A 14149-nucleotide genomic window follows, 5' to 3' on the forward strand; every position below is an offset into this window, starting at 1 on the left:
AATGCCTGGACTCGGGTTACGAAGACCTTGGGGCTAAAGTTACTTTACTCACTGGCGCTGCCACTTGTCTATCACCCTGCCTTGTCACTGCTACCGGAAACGGGGTTTCAGAATATGTGTAAACGAAACAAGATACTCACATGGGGGGACCTGTTCCTTGAGGGCAATTTCCGTGCGAGAGACCAGTTCTTCCGTGAGGCAACTCCCTCTCCATTAGATGTTTTTTATTACGTGCGGATACGGCAGGGGCTCCGTGCATTGCTACCTCAGTTCCCGAGTGAACCTGGAGTGGCTTTACCACTACACGCTATATTGGTGTCTGATGGTCGTCATCTGGTCTCGAAATTGTACAGCACCATTAGGGCGCAACGAGAGGTACCTGCCAGTCGCGCACGTGAACAGTGGACTCTTGAACTTGGCACCGAAATCTCTGACGAGCAATGGGCCTATTGTTGTGGCGTGACTGCCAATATCTCTTCTAGCTGCCGACTGAAGATAATTCACTATAAATTTGTGCAAAGGTTTTACTATACCCCGGCTAAGAAACTCAGATTCCGCCTGGCGGAGGATGATAGATGTGCTCGATGTCGGGCGGAGGGGGCTGACTTTCTCCACTTGGCTTGGGAGTGTAGGGCAATACGTGATTATTGGGCTCAGGTTCACGACGCCCTGCAGGTCATGACTGAGGAGGCGGTAACGTTCGATCCCATGTGATGCTGCTGGGGTACACGAAGGAAGTGCCATCGACTTATCGCAGATTTTCAGATGTGGCCTTACTGCTGGCGAAGCGGAGGATAGCCTGTAGGTGGGGAAGAGGCAGGGCACCGAAATTTAAGGACTGGATGGACAATATGATATATTGTCAGGATCAATATAATATATATGCTGAAATGATGCCTGTGAGGTGCAGGCCTAAGGATTTCTGGAGTCCGCTGCAGGTTTACTGGCTGACCAGGGCTGTGCAACATGCTGACTCAGAAAGTGAGGGCCCTGTTGACCTGGGGTGAGAGTGGTCCTCCTGGCAGGCATTATGCTGCAATAATAGACTGGCATGTAAAATCACGGTATGCGCTGGGTAATCTATACTTCCGGGCTGGAGGGGTGATGAGCGCTGATGGAGGAACGCTGCAGTTGAAGTGAGCAGCTGTTGTGTGCTACGTTGAGATTGCTATTTATCTTCCAGGGATGCCTGTTGACTGTTGCCGGATGTCGCTATCTACTGAGAATGTGCATTGCGTATTGTACTATATTGGGATGCTGCCAACTGTAATGTGCCTACTTTCTGTGCTCCGTGATTTCATTGAGCAATGTCGCCTATCCTCAATGTAGACCGCTGTGTCTGATTACGGTATATGCTGCCCGGGACGAGGAACAATGTTTTATAATATATGACGTTGGAATATGTATTTTACTCTTGTGCCAGATCTGAAGGTACACCACTGAATGGTTTTGTCTTATGCTCGAATAAAGGTTTTTAAAAAACAAACAAAAAAACAAAAACATTCTAAACAGTCCGGAGCGGCCGCCATCTTGTGTCTCGGTAGGATCGAGACACAAGAGGTGGCAAAAACAAAGTGGGAAAAGACCAAAAGGGGGCAGGGTAGACCCCCCTGACCCACTAGGTTTGATGTGGGGGCCATAAAAGGGCCCCGTGGGGTAACATTTTAATTTTTCTTTTTTCGATTTGCACGGGGGGAGCGCCCGGTACGCGCACCGGGGAATTTTTATAAATTGGAGGTAGTTCTAAAAGGAACTGTTTTTTTAATTCTTTTTGTTATTTTATATTTTTTTATTATTTTTTGGAACATTTTTTACTTTTTTTGGCTTTTATGAACAATTTTATATTTTTTTTGTAATTTTTATGGGGACAAACAAAAAACAAGGAATTGTAAACGGCCCTACTGGAGCAAAAAAAACCAGGAAAAAATTAAGGTCTGTTTTTGCACTTGTGGTTGTCTCCAGCATGGTTAATCAATTTAATACTCTGCTCTCCATAGCAAATTGTCCTTCCACAAAATTTGCAAACGATTTTGAAATCTACAAACTGGGTCTGGATTTTTGTGACCATCTCACTTGTCTCTGGACCCGATGGAGTGGGTTGCTTACTTTGGGAGGTGCTGGGAGAAGATTGGGGAGGGTTTCTGGTCAGTTCTCCGACCTCTGCCGCAGCATAGTTGTTTGGGTGCCGGCGTTGCATGTGGCGAATCATGGTGTTGTTGCCAAAAGAATACTTTTTGACAGGGTTCCCCCTGGAAGTACAGTGCCACAGATCATACAAGTAACCTTTGGCGCATTAACTTTCTTGAGGCCCCTTGGGATTTTAAAAAACTCCCAGACAATGTGCTCCTTTGGCTTATAGGTGGTAGTATTTTCAGGCAGGTACCGTCTCTCCTCCTCCTCCTCTCCTCCTCCTCCTCTTCTTTTTCTCCACCACTGTGGTGTTGTGGTGGTGCTTGTGGTGGTAGTGGTGGTGGTGGTGGTTGAGATGTTCCTGCTGCTGCTGCTACTGTAGCCATTTCTCAGTAGAAATAAGTACAAATAGGTCTGCAAACAGGTCTTCCTCAGTCAAAGTCAAAAGTGACAATGAGGAAAAAAGGGGGGGCTTTCATTATTTGGAAAACAAAACTGTCCTGAACCAATGAAAAGTGTTATTTTCAGGTCACATGACCCGGGCTTTCATCATATGGAAACCAAAACTGTCTTGAACCAATGAAAAGTGTTATTTGTAGGTCACATGACCTGACGCGCTTATGCTACGTGACCCGGGGTGCTTACGTAGCGCGATCGTATGCGCTCGAGTGCTTCCGGGTGCGCTTACGCCATGCGTATCACGTGGACGCGGCTACGCGATACGTCACGATGATGTTTTCGTTCCTGGCAATAGCGCTTCCCGGAACGCTCACCGGTACACGCACTGGGGCGCGCCGCAAGACTGCGCTTACCGGTGCGCTTACCGGTACGCGCACCGGGAGCGCTCCAGGGCAAAAAAACAAAAAAAAACATGAACAATATACATAAAAAAAATAGTATTACATAAATATACAATATAGGATTCATTACAAAAAATATTGCATTTCATAGCTATAGAAATTTGCTATTAAAAAACCTTTGAAATTCACTGAACAAAAACGTAGGTTTGAGGCCCTATATATAGTTAGGAATTAGCATTTAAAAAACCTATGAAATTCACTGAAAAAACCAAAGGTTTCCCACCAGTTATAGTTAGGAATTAGCATTTAAAAAACCTTTTAAATTCACTGAAAAAACCATAGGTTTCACACCAGTTATAGTTAGCTGGAAATGTTACTGACATAAACCCATTGAAATTCCCACGTTATAGTTAGTTGGACTCACTATAACTTGCGCGCCAGCAATGCACTGCGGATGACGTCACATATTACATCACTCATGACATGGTCAGTGACATCACTCATGACATCACTGATGACACCATCCAGTGAATGTGTGTCTTTCTGAAAAATAAATATGTTTTATATATGTATATGTAAAGGTCGATGGAAGAATAAATGTTTAAATAAGTGTCTAAATGGATTTTTTTTTTAAATGATTGGTTAACTGGCTTATTAAGTGTATCTTATTGAATACATATATTAGCGAGTAATGTTTAAATATTTAAATATATGTATCAGTGTTTCACTTTGTGTATAAATGGCTGCATGGGTTGGTGAGTAGCTACATGTGTGTGTATATGGGTTATTAGATTTTTTTTTAGTATCACTATGAGTGTCTGTATGGTTTGGTGGGGGTGTTACTTAGCACATAGATGCATCAATGACTGACTCACTGTTTGTATGTGTTTTGAAGACAGCATATGTGCAGGACTGTATGGGTGGATGAGTGTGTATATGTGTGTGTTAGTGAGTGAATGACTGTCTCACTAGTGTCTTTATCAGTAACAACATATTTTTTAATATAGTATATGTGAGTATTGATGTATATAAGTGAGTGTATGTGAGAGTGAGAGATTGTAAGAGTTCCTGTTTAAATAAGTATGTGTTTCTATAAGTGATTGTTTAAGAGAGTAAGTATGTGTAAGTTTCCTTAGAAGTAAGGTGGTAGTGTGTGTATAGCTGTATATGCAAATAAAGGGATGTTCAATAGTTTATTTGCATGTGTGAGTATGTGTGTGAGTAACTTTTGGATGACTGTCGTTGTGTAACAGGATGTATAGGTGTATCACTACATATGATGAGTGAGTATATGTATGAGTGACTATATAGAACTGTTGGTGAATGAGTGGATGTGTATATAGATGGTGGAATTACTGAATTGGTTGTTGTAACTGGTATGGGTATATCCATTTTTTGAAAATGTTAGTTTCTTTTTTTGAATATGTGTTTCAAGCGTTACATTACAGTGAAAGGAGGTCTGTCACTCTGTCATAAAGATGGTGTCATCAGTGATGTCATGAGTGATGTCACTGACCATGTCATGAGTGATGTAATATGTAATATGTGATATATACATATATATATATATATATATATATATATATATATATATATATGTATGTATGTATGTATGTATGTATATATATATATATATATATATATATATATATATATATATATATATATATATATATATATATATATATATATATATATATATATATATATATATCCAGTCTTGCCAAACTCATCCGATACGAAGAAGGCGCTGACACCATGAATCTCAATCCAAACTCGATTTATTTACTCACTGTCTGCTTAGACGCGTTTCGGCGTTGCCGCCTTGTTCACTACATCTGCATTCAAAATGAGCTCATACATATATACTGTGGAGATATGGGCGTGTCTAACAATTAACACACAGGTTCAGACCAGGTATTACCATGGTTGCATAATGGTAAATCTGGGATGTTACACAGAGTCTTTTCTCCATCCTTATTAACGAGTATTCATTGCAGAAATGTTTTTTACAAAACACAATTAAAAGTGTGTAAATCACCTAAACAAGTGTTGAAAATAATAGTAATAACCACCTTTTCATCAAATAGCATGTTACAATTCACAGCTGTTGAAAAGGTAAATTAAAAAACATTTGCTGCCATTTCTGTGTTTAAATAATAAGTTAACACTTTTTGCCGCTTTTTTCCTGAGTGCCTGCCATGGATGTGCCCTTTATAAGGTCCTAACTTGGTAGACCATCTGGTTTGCCTGTGCATCCCAGTCTCCCATGTGTCATGCTGGTGTGTGTACCATGTCAGCGTGTTTGTGTGGGGGTGGGCTGGTTCGCCTTCTATGATCCCCGTTGTTGCCGCTTGGGACCTAAGAATCTTCCCGGGTAAGTACTGCTGCGCGTTAAACCATTGGAGTCTTTCCTACGGCTACAATGTTGCAAAAGTTATCACCGCCGCCGGCTCTGAGGGCAGCTTTGAAGTTTAGACGGATTGAAACAATGCCTCGCGCTGAACCGGGTTCAGGAATATTGCGCGTGTGTTTCATGCCTGGTGTCATGGTCGGCTAACAAAGTAACTATTCGTGTATTATTGCCGCCGTTACTGTTGCAACATAGTATCTGAATTCCCGACATAGACTCTCGCGCATGCACTCGCTTAGAAGTTTATTTTCTGAAATACTGCCCTAGTGGGCTTAGCGGCTTGCTTACTTGTATTTGTGTAAAATCATATTTTAAAATCACATCAACCTGCAAGGGCATAGGCATAAGCATGGTCATACTCTAAGTAGAGCTGGTAATTGCAGGATAACCAGGGCAAAGTGTTTTCTAAATGTGCACTAAAGTGTACAATTAAAATAAATAAAAGGAAAAAACTATAAATTGTGCCGTGTGTTCAGACCTATAACTGTGTCTGAAAGGTGCTCTCATGTGCCCATAAGTAACCCGTGAAAGGTGTGGTAGTTGAACTGCAGATGTTCATCGAATGGTACTAGGGGGAAAGGAAGCGCTAAGGGTGTATTCTGATTTCCTTATTATAGGTGGACACTTAAGGCTTCGTCCGCATTCAGGCCGAATGGGATCTTTGAGTTCAGGAGTATGATATACCTGGACTCCAGGCGGCGCAGTGCCAAAGGGCGATTGCCACCCCTGACATTTTTGGGAATGCTATCAATTACAAAATATTGAATGTTTTTAGCATTGCCATTGTGGGTTTCATGAATGTGTCTCGCTACGGGGTACGTAGGATCATTATTGGAAATTGCACGCAAATGTTGCAAGATCCGTACGTGGGCGGGATGAATGGTGGAGCCTACATATCTTTTACCGCATGAACATGCTAGCACATATACTGCGAAGTCAGTCTTGCACGTGAATGCATCCCTCAAAAAGTAAGGTTTAATCCTGAAGGGGACTTGCACTTTTGTAGTGTTCACACCATAGGTGCAGGCTTTGCATTTTGAGCACTTTTTAAAGCCCCTCTGGGAATCTAACCAGTTTTTGGTTTTTCTAAGGGTAGGCGCATTGCAGACCAACTCTTCTCTCATGGATTTTGCCTTTTTAAATGTGATTAAGGGACTAGTGCCCACCAATTCACCTATGCTTGGGTCTCCCCGGACTAAGGGCCAATGCCTTCTCAGGATCTTTCGTAGGTTACTATGGTATCTATTGTAACCCGTTATTAATCTAGGAGGGTCCTTACTATTGGAAGCTGTTGTGTTTTTCTTGGTGGTCTTAGGGAAGATGAGATCTTTCCTATTCTTTCCTTTACATTTGTCATCAGCTCTCTTGCAACTGCTGCTGGTATACCCTCTATCCCTGAGTCTTTCAAACAACTCTTGTTTGGCATTGGAGAGCCCTTCTACCGTGCTACAATTACGTGTCATTCTAAGGCACTCAGCATAGGGAATAGATTGTTTCAGTGGTGTAGGATGGAAACTGTGTGCGTGCAGAAGGGCATTCCCTGCGGTAGGCTTTCTGTATGTGCGTGTCTGTATTTTGTTATCCTGTACAAATAGTTCTAAATCAAGGAATTGGATAATGGCATCATTGGTGTTGCATGTAAACTTAAGGTTCAGAACATTTTCATTCAGAGCCAACACAAATCTTTCTGCTTCTTCGACACTGCCCTGCCATAAGATAAAAATATCGTCAATGAACCTTTTGTACATCACCACATTGTCTTTCATGAAATCTTTATGTTGTACTCTCATATATGTATATATATATATATATATATATATATACACTCCACAAACGCCACTTCCTGATCCACCCAGGACCGGCGAGGCAAAGTAGGAGACGGACCACGTAATTCACAGGCTCTTCACTTTATTGCAGCTGATACAAACAGGAGGGCAATACGCGTTTCGGGCTTCAAGAGCCCTTGTTCACATGCCAATATATATATACACAACAACAGGGCTGTCTTGAGTTTCACCAAACAGCGGTCACGGACACAATTTCAAAATTCAAAAAACGGCATAAGATGAACTTCATCGATAAATGTTCGCAACTATGGAGAGACAATAATTGTGCCTCAGTAGGCGATTCAACTAAGTGATCCTCCATACATGGTATTGCCCCAGTGGGATAAGAAAACAGATAATATGTGGTTCACCAGAAGTTTTTTGAATTTTGAAATGTTATTCAGAGGGCGAGTTTTTCATCTGTTCACGGTAGCATTGATAAAGTTTATTGAATGCTTTTTTATCAAAAACCTTTTAACCGTGATGTGCTAGTATTCTGGCTCATGTCACAAGTTTATTTATAATGAAATGCAAGATGAACTGTAACTTTATTATAACAGTGCATAGTAATTATTAGTAGAATGTGCTCACATGTTTGCGTATTTATAAAACAGACATGCCATCGCCAATTATTGTTGAAATAGGATTCGAGTGAAACTATGAATTAATTTGTAACCATTTACGTTTTTGATCGTATTCGAAAGTCTGTCTCCACTTTTTATGGTGAAAGGGTATCACGCGTTTATATAAAAAAAGATGCAAACATGGATTCCGGCACTTGTGAACAAGGGAGTGTATCCTGAAACACGTTGAGTGTTTTTGCCGGCCATTTGTGCAATAAAATTTGATTGCTGCTAAAGACCCTTGTTGTGTCCGTGACTGCTGTTTGGTGAAACTCAAGACAGCCCTGTTGTTGGATTTATTGAGGCTGCCTGCCTCGTCGCGGACCGCTGTCTCGAAGGAGCCAGGGATAGGCGCTGCAAGCGATTTCGCTTGCGTTTGGTTTGATATAGATATATATATATATATATCAAAGCTCTGTTTCCACCTTGGGGCATCCGAACACTCCGCAGGTGCAACCAAATTACGAGGGTGGGACCCTACACTGTTACACAACAATTGAAGGAGGTCGGTGCACTTAGGAGGTGAAATAATTGCTTTATTAGTCCGCAGACGCGTTTCAGCATAGCTTTCCTCAGTGCGGTTAAAGCCATATAAGTAGGAACACAGTGAGAGTCCTTTTAAAACTTATGTGTGTCATGATTTGTGATGTCTTAGCCAATGAGAGGGCTTGATTCCTCCAGGAACTGTTAGTAGAGCGCCACAGTCTTTCATGCAATTAATTGTTGGTTTCAATACCCCATTGTACAAAGTTCCAATAACATTTACTGTTGCCATGACGCTCTCACCCATTGCAGTCCTGCCATCCATCTCTCGCTGCGATCAAAACACTTCTCATCTGTAGCTGGATATGAATAGAGGTTTACTGTGGGTGTCCATAATATCGGTGGGCGTCCTTGGCTTTGTATAAGCTGCAACCTCCATTGATGAACAGAGCGTCTCAGCGGCGGTACTGGCAATCCAATCTGAATCCAAGTCTGTTTCCACCTTGGGACATCTGAACACTTAGCAGGTTCAACCAAATTGCAAGGGTGGGACCCGATACTGTTACACAATAATTGAAGGAGGTTGTGGCACTCACGAGGTGAAATAATTGCTTTATTATTCCACAGACGTGTTTCAGCATAGTTTTCCTCAGTGGGAACACAGTGAGAGTCCCTTTAAAACCAATGTGTGACATGATTGGCGATGTCTTGATTCCTCCAGGAACTGGTAGTAGAGCGCCACAGTTTTTCATGCAATTAATTGTGGGTTTCGATACCCCATTGTACAAAAGTTCCAATGACATTTATTGTTCCCACAACGCTCTCACCCTAACAGTCCTGCCATCCATCTCTCGCCGCGCCCAAAACACATCTCGCCTGCCGCTGGATATGAATAGAGGTTTACTATGGGTGTCCATCATATCGGTGGGCGTCCCCGGCTTTGTATAAGCCGCTACTTCCATTAATCAACAGAGCCTCTCAGCGGTGGTTCTGGCAGCCCAATTTGAATCCAAGCTCTGTTTCCACCTTGGGGCATCCGAACCCTTGGCGGGTGCAACGAAATTGTGGGGGTGTGACCCGACACTGTTACACAACAACTGAAGGAGGTTGGTGCACTCACGGGGGGAAATAATTGCTTTATTGTGCCGCAAACGCAAACATGCAGCTCCCTTTGTCCAAAAGCAATTCTGCTTTGCTTCATGGAAGCAAGAGCAGGTTTCCTGCTTTCGCTTCCATGAAGCAAAGCAGTGTTTGCTTTGGCAGGTTGGGAGGAGTGCAACCGCTCTGCCATAGCAAACTGCAATGTCCCGGGGGTGGGCAACCCAGGACAATGCTGGACCCAGCCCTGGGGGGTGGCAGTCCCCTGGGCCACAGAGGGCTCCAGGAGGGGGCCCGTGCAGCCCCTCTCCAAACATATGTTTAGCCCCGGGGAGGTCGTAGACCCTGGGGCCTGGGGCCCTCAACAGACCGCTGTTTTTGAATATGTTGTGCCCCGAGGAGGCGGTGGTCCCGAGGGCTGTTTGGGGGAGGGCAGGAGCCCCCCATCACTTTCTGTTAATATTTGAAGCCCCGGGGCGGTGGCATTCCCCGGTCAACAAAAATAAAATAAAAGCCCCAGGTTGTGGCAGTCCCCGGGGCTGCGGGGTGGCCGCATACCCCGTGAATAATTAGCAAAGATCCCGGGGCTTGGGGGTGGTCCCCGATAACAGTTCTACATTGCCCCCGGGACCTGGCCCACCCGTGGTACCAAATGACCTGAAGTGCGGGAGACTTCACTTTGTCTTTTATTAAAAAGCTTTTTGGGGCCCGAGGGTCCCTGTGGGACCCCCTGACCAGTCCTAGGGGGTCAGGGCGTTCCTACACTTCCCCCTTTTTAAACATAATCCTTTTCTTACCTTTTTCTTGTGACTAGGTTCTACCGAGTCACAAGATGGTTGTCAACACTTCCTGGTTTGAAGTGTTGGCAGCCAGTCAGAGTCAAGCTCATGATCAGGAAGGTTCCGCCAATCAGATCTCACAATTCACAAATATCAATATCTGTAAATGTTTACAATTCTCAAAAACTACTGAACAGATTTACACCATTTAAAGAAAAGAGTGCTTTCTGGACCATAAGCCAGCTTTTAGCCAGATTTGGTGTAATTCCGTTCAGAAGTTCAGGCTGTAGCCGTGGCTAAAGTTTCCTATGAAAATTAATATGAAGATAGCACTTTTTGGGACCCCCCTTTTTTCTCGCCCCTCTCCCCCTTGATGAATCACCCTGAAACTTTGGTGACTCGGTAGTCACAAGAAAACAGTGAAACAAAGGTGAAAAACAAGAAAAGGGGACAGGGTAGAAACACCCTGAACCCCTCGGCCTGCTCGCAGCCCTCCCGCAGCCCCGGGGACCACCACCCCCAGGGCTTGTTTTTTAATGTGTGGGGGGCCTCCAAGGCCTTCCCAGGCCCTGGGGACCACAACCCCCGGGACTTTTTGTAGATATCCACGGGCCGCGGCCGCTTTAAAAAAAAAAGAATCAAACCTGTGGGGGGGCTCGAGACCCCCACATAGACCGGGGACTGCCACTTCCCCGGGGCACTTAAATGCAAATGCGGGGGAGCCCGGGGACCACTCCCTCCATGGGGTTTTAAACACATTGGGAGGGGGCTTTGAGGTCCCCCCTCCTGGAGCCCTTGATGGCCCTGGGGACGACACCTCCCAGAGCTGGCTCCTACAGTGTCCCCGGGTGCCCACCCCCGGGACACTGCTGTTTGCTACGACAGGGTGTGAGCACGGCATAGCAAACTTGCTTTGGATTTTGGAAGCAACTCTCACTTCCAAAATCCAAAGTAGATTGCTTTTCCACATGGGGCGCTGCATGTCAGCAGCTCCCCGTGTGGAAAAGCAATGCCGGCTCCCGCAGGGGGTGGGGAGCCACCAGGACTGTGGGGGAATTGGGGTCCCCGACGGTTAGGGCCGGCCCCAGGGGATAGGGTCCCCAGGGCCAGAAGTGGCCCATGAGGGGTGCCATGCAGCCCCCCCCTAAAAAAAACACCAAGGAAAGGCCGGCCCGAGGGATGGGGTCCCTGGGGCCATAAATGGCCTGAGGAGGGGGTCCAGGTGGCACCCTCCAAATATTTTAAAAACATTTTTAATAATGGCCTATCCCCGGGGATGGGGTCACTGGGGCCAATAGTGGCCCAGGGAAGAGGGGTCACGCGGCCCCCTTTCCCTTTAGTATAAAAGTTAAAAAATGAGAAGGCCAGCCCGGCAGATGGGGTCCCCGGGGATAAAATTGGCCTGAGGAGGGGGTCAGGCAGCCCCCCTCCCAATATAAATACAAATTAAATAAAAAAGAAGGCAGTGCCTCGGGGGATGGGGTCCTTTGTTTATGTTTATGTTTATGTTTTTGAGATTTTTTATTGCGCACGAATACCCTAGGGTGTCTCGGCGCACGCAGAACTTCCTAATAACAGAAGGCATCTAAAGGGATCACTGGTTGAATAACCACGTCTTCAAGAGCTTGCGGAACATGATGAGAGTAGGGCAAGTTTTTATAGCCAATGGGAGGGAGTTCCACAGCCTGGGGGTTGCTACCAAGAAGCGCCTGTCTCCCCATGTGGTGGTTCTGGTGCGTGGCACCGGGAGCATGTGTGTGGAGGCTGATCGTAAAGATCTTTTGGGAACATAGATTCGGAAGGTGTCCTTCAGGAACCTAGGTCCTGAGTCATGAATGGCTTTATAGGCGATGCAAAGAGCCTTGAACTTTATCGGACTCTTTACTCTCAGCCAGTGTAGGTGGTATATGGCTGCGGAAGTGGGGTGACGAGTTGGAACGCCGAGCAGTATTCTAGCTGCCGCGTTCTGCACTGATTGCAGCTTGGATATAACCTGCTCCTGAGCATTGAGGAAAAGGGCATTGCCGTAGTCCATTTTTGAGAAGACAAGCGCGGTGATTAAGGTTTTTCCTGCAGTTGAGGGGAGATACGGCAGCAACTTCTTGATTTTCCTCAACATATTGAAAGAGGATGCCGCCACAGCGTTGACATGAGGCTTAAAAGACAGTTTATCATCGAACATGATGCCGAGATTCCTTACCTTGGTTACTGGTGTGGAGGGGGGGGACCCATATCACTGGGCCACCAGGTCGCAGACCACTCAGGAGAGAGCCTGCCGAAGGTCAGCACCTCGGTCTTATCCGAGTTCAATTTTAGATTGTTATCCGCCATCCAAGAGCTGATGGCCATCATCCCTTCCTGGAATCTAGTGGCGACTGCGGGATCATCTTTTTGAACTGCCAGCACCAGTTGGGTGTCATCGGCATAGGTGGTTAGCCGCAGCCCGTGAGCTTTTATAACCCTCGCCAAGTCTGCCACATATATATTGAATAATGTGGGACTAATGTAGTGAGGATCCCTGAGGGACCCCGCAAGGAAGAGTGAAAGTGGGCGAGTAGAAATTGCCCAGTTTCACCGCTTGAGTTCGGTAGGCCAAAAACGAGGCAATGAGATCTTTTGCGCGATGAGTTACCACAATGGATGCGACACGGTCGACCAGGATGGAGTGGTCGACCGTGTCAAAGGCGGCGGACAGATCAAGGAGCACCAGGACCGCCGCCCCCCCCCCCCGATCCATGATGGTCCTGATCTCATCGGAAGCCTTTATCAAGGCCGTTTCTGTGCCATGATATTTCCTGAACCCGAACTGAGTATCATCTAGAAGATTGTGATGGTCAATGAACTCAGATAGTTGCAGGTTCATAACCGACTCAAATATTTTGGCCGGGAAAGGTAGGCAAGCAATAGGCCTATAGCTGGCCGAGTCAGTGGGGTCTAGAGACAGCTTTTTCAATAGCGGTTTAATAACTGCCTTTTTCCAGACTTCCGGATAAATGCCTGTTTGGAAGATGGAATTGCAAAGGTCCGTTAAAGGAGAAGCTATGACCTCCGTGAGAGTGTTCAGTATCGCTGGGGGGCATGGGTCAAATGGGGAGCCGGACTTGATAGAGGTAATCCACCTACTGATGTGTTCGGTTAAGACCGGAAGAAAGTTAGTGAACTTGGGTATGTGAGAAGGGGGATCAGGGGCAATGAAACGTGTGGGGAGGGAGAATGACGAGTAGATCCTGGAAACCTTAGTGAAAAAGAAACTGGCCAACGCATTGCACAGAACTTGAGAGGGTTCCGTCGGAGGGCCTGTAGGGGGGTTGGAAAGAGTGTCAACTACCTGAAACAGTTTTCTGGCTGAGTTTTGGGCTGATTCAATTTGGGCCAGGAAGAAAGTACTTTTGCATTTTACAATGGATTTTTTGTATAGTGCTAGGGCATCTTTATAAGTCTGCCTGTCTACAAGATTGTAATGCTTTCACCACCGCCTTTCCAAGTTCCTACAGTGTTGACGATGTAAGAGGAGATCCTGCGTGAATAATGGTGCGTATGGTGATGCCCTGTTAGAAATAAAGGATTTAGCAGGGACCACATGGTTCACTGCACCAGAAATCCATTCCTGGTATCTGCTAGACGTTACACTGGGATTAGGAGAGACCTCATACCAGGAGTCTACTAGAGTCTGGGATAGAAGTGAGTGATCCAGATTTTTCCAGGCTCTAGAGCTGATGGAAATGCAGGGCATGGGTTTAGAGAGGTTGCGGTTGATAGCCTGGATGGTGAAGATCAAAGCAGAATGATCCGATCATACGACGGGACTGACTAAAGAGAGGGAAAGCTTGGGGTTGTTGGTGAACAGCCCATCCAGCGTGTGTCCTGCTTGATGAGTGGGGATGCCCACCAGCTGCGATAAGCCGGCCACGTGTAGATCAGCTATTAGTTGGGTAGTGTCTTTATCCCCTAAGTCCTCTAAATGGAAATTAAAATCTCCTAGGATGGTAAAGTCCGG

At 45.4% G+C, this 14149-nt stretch overlaps 1 protein-coding gene across 1 annotated transcript in view; it reads left to right on the forward strand.

Annotated features, from left to right (window-relative positions):
• The window catches only part of LOC147747399 (serine/threonine-protein kinase TNNI3K), a 2862006-nt gene that overhangs the window by 295476 nt on the left and 2552381 nt on the right, over window positions 1–14149 (forward strand). The window lies entirely within an intron of this gene.

This window comes from Lissotriton vulgaris, chromosome 1_1 (assembly GCF_964263255.1).
Source record: "Lissotriton vulgaris chromosome 1_1, aLisVul1.2, whole genome shotgun sequence".
In the NCBI taxonomy this organism is placed as follows: domain Eukaryota; kingdom Metazoa; phylum Chordata; class Amphibia; order Caudata; family Salamandridae; genus Lissotriton; species Lissotriton vulgaris.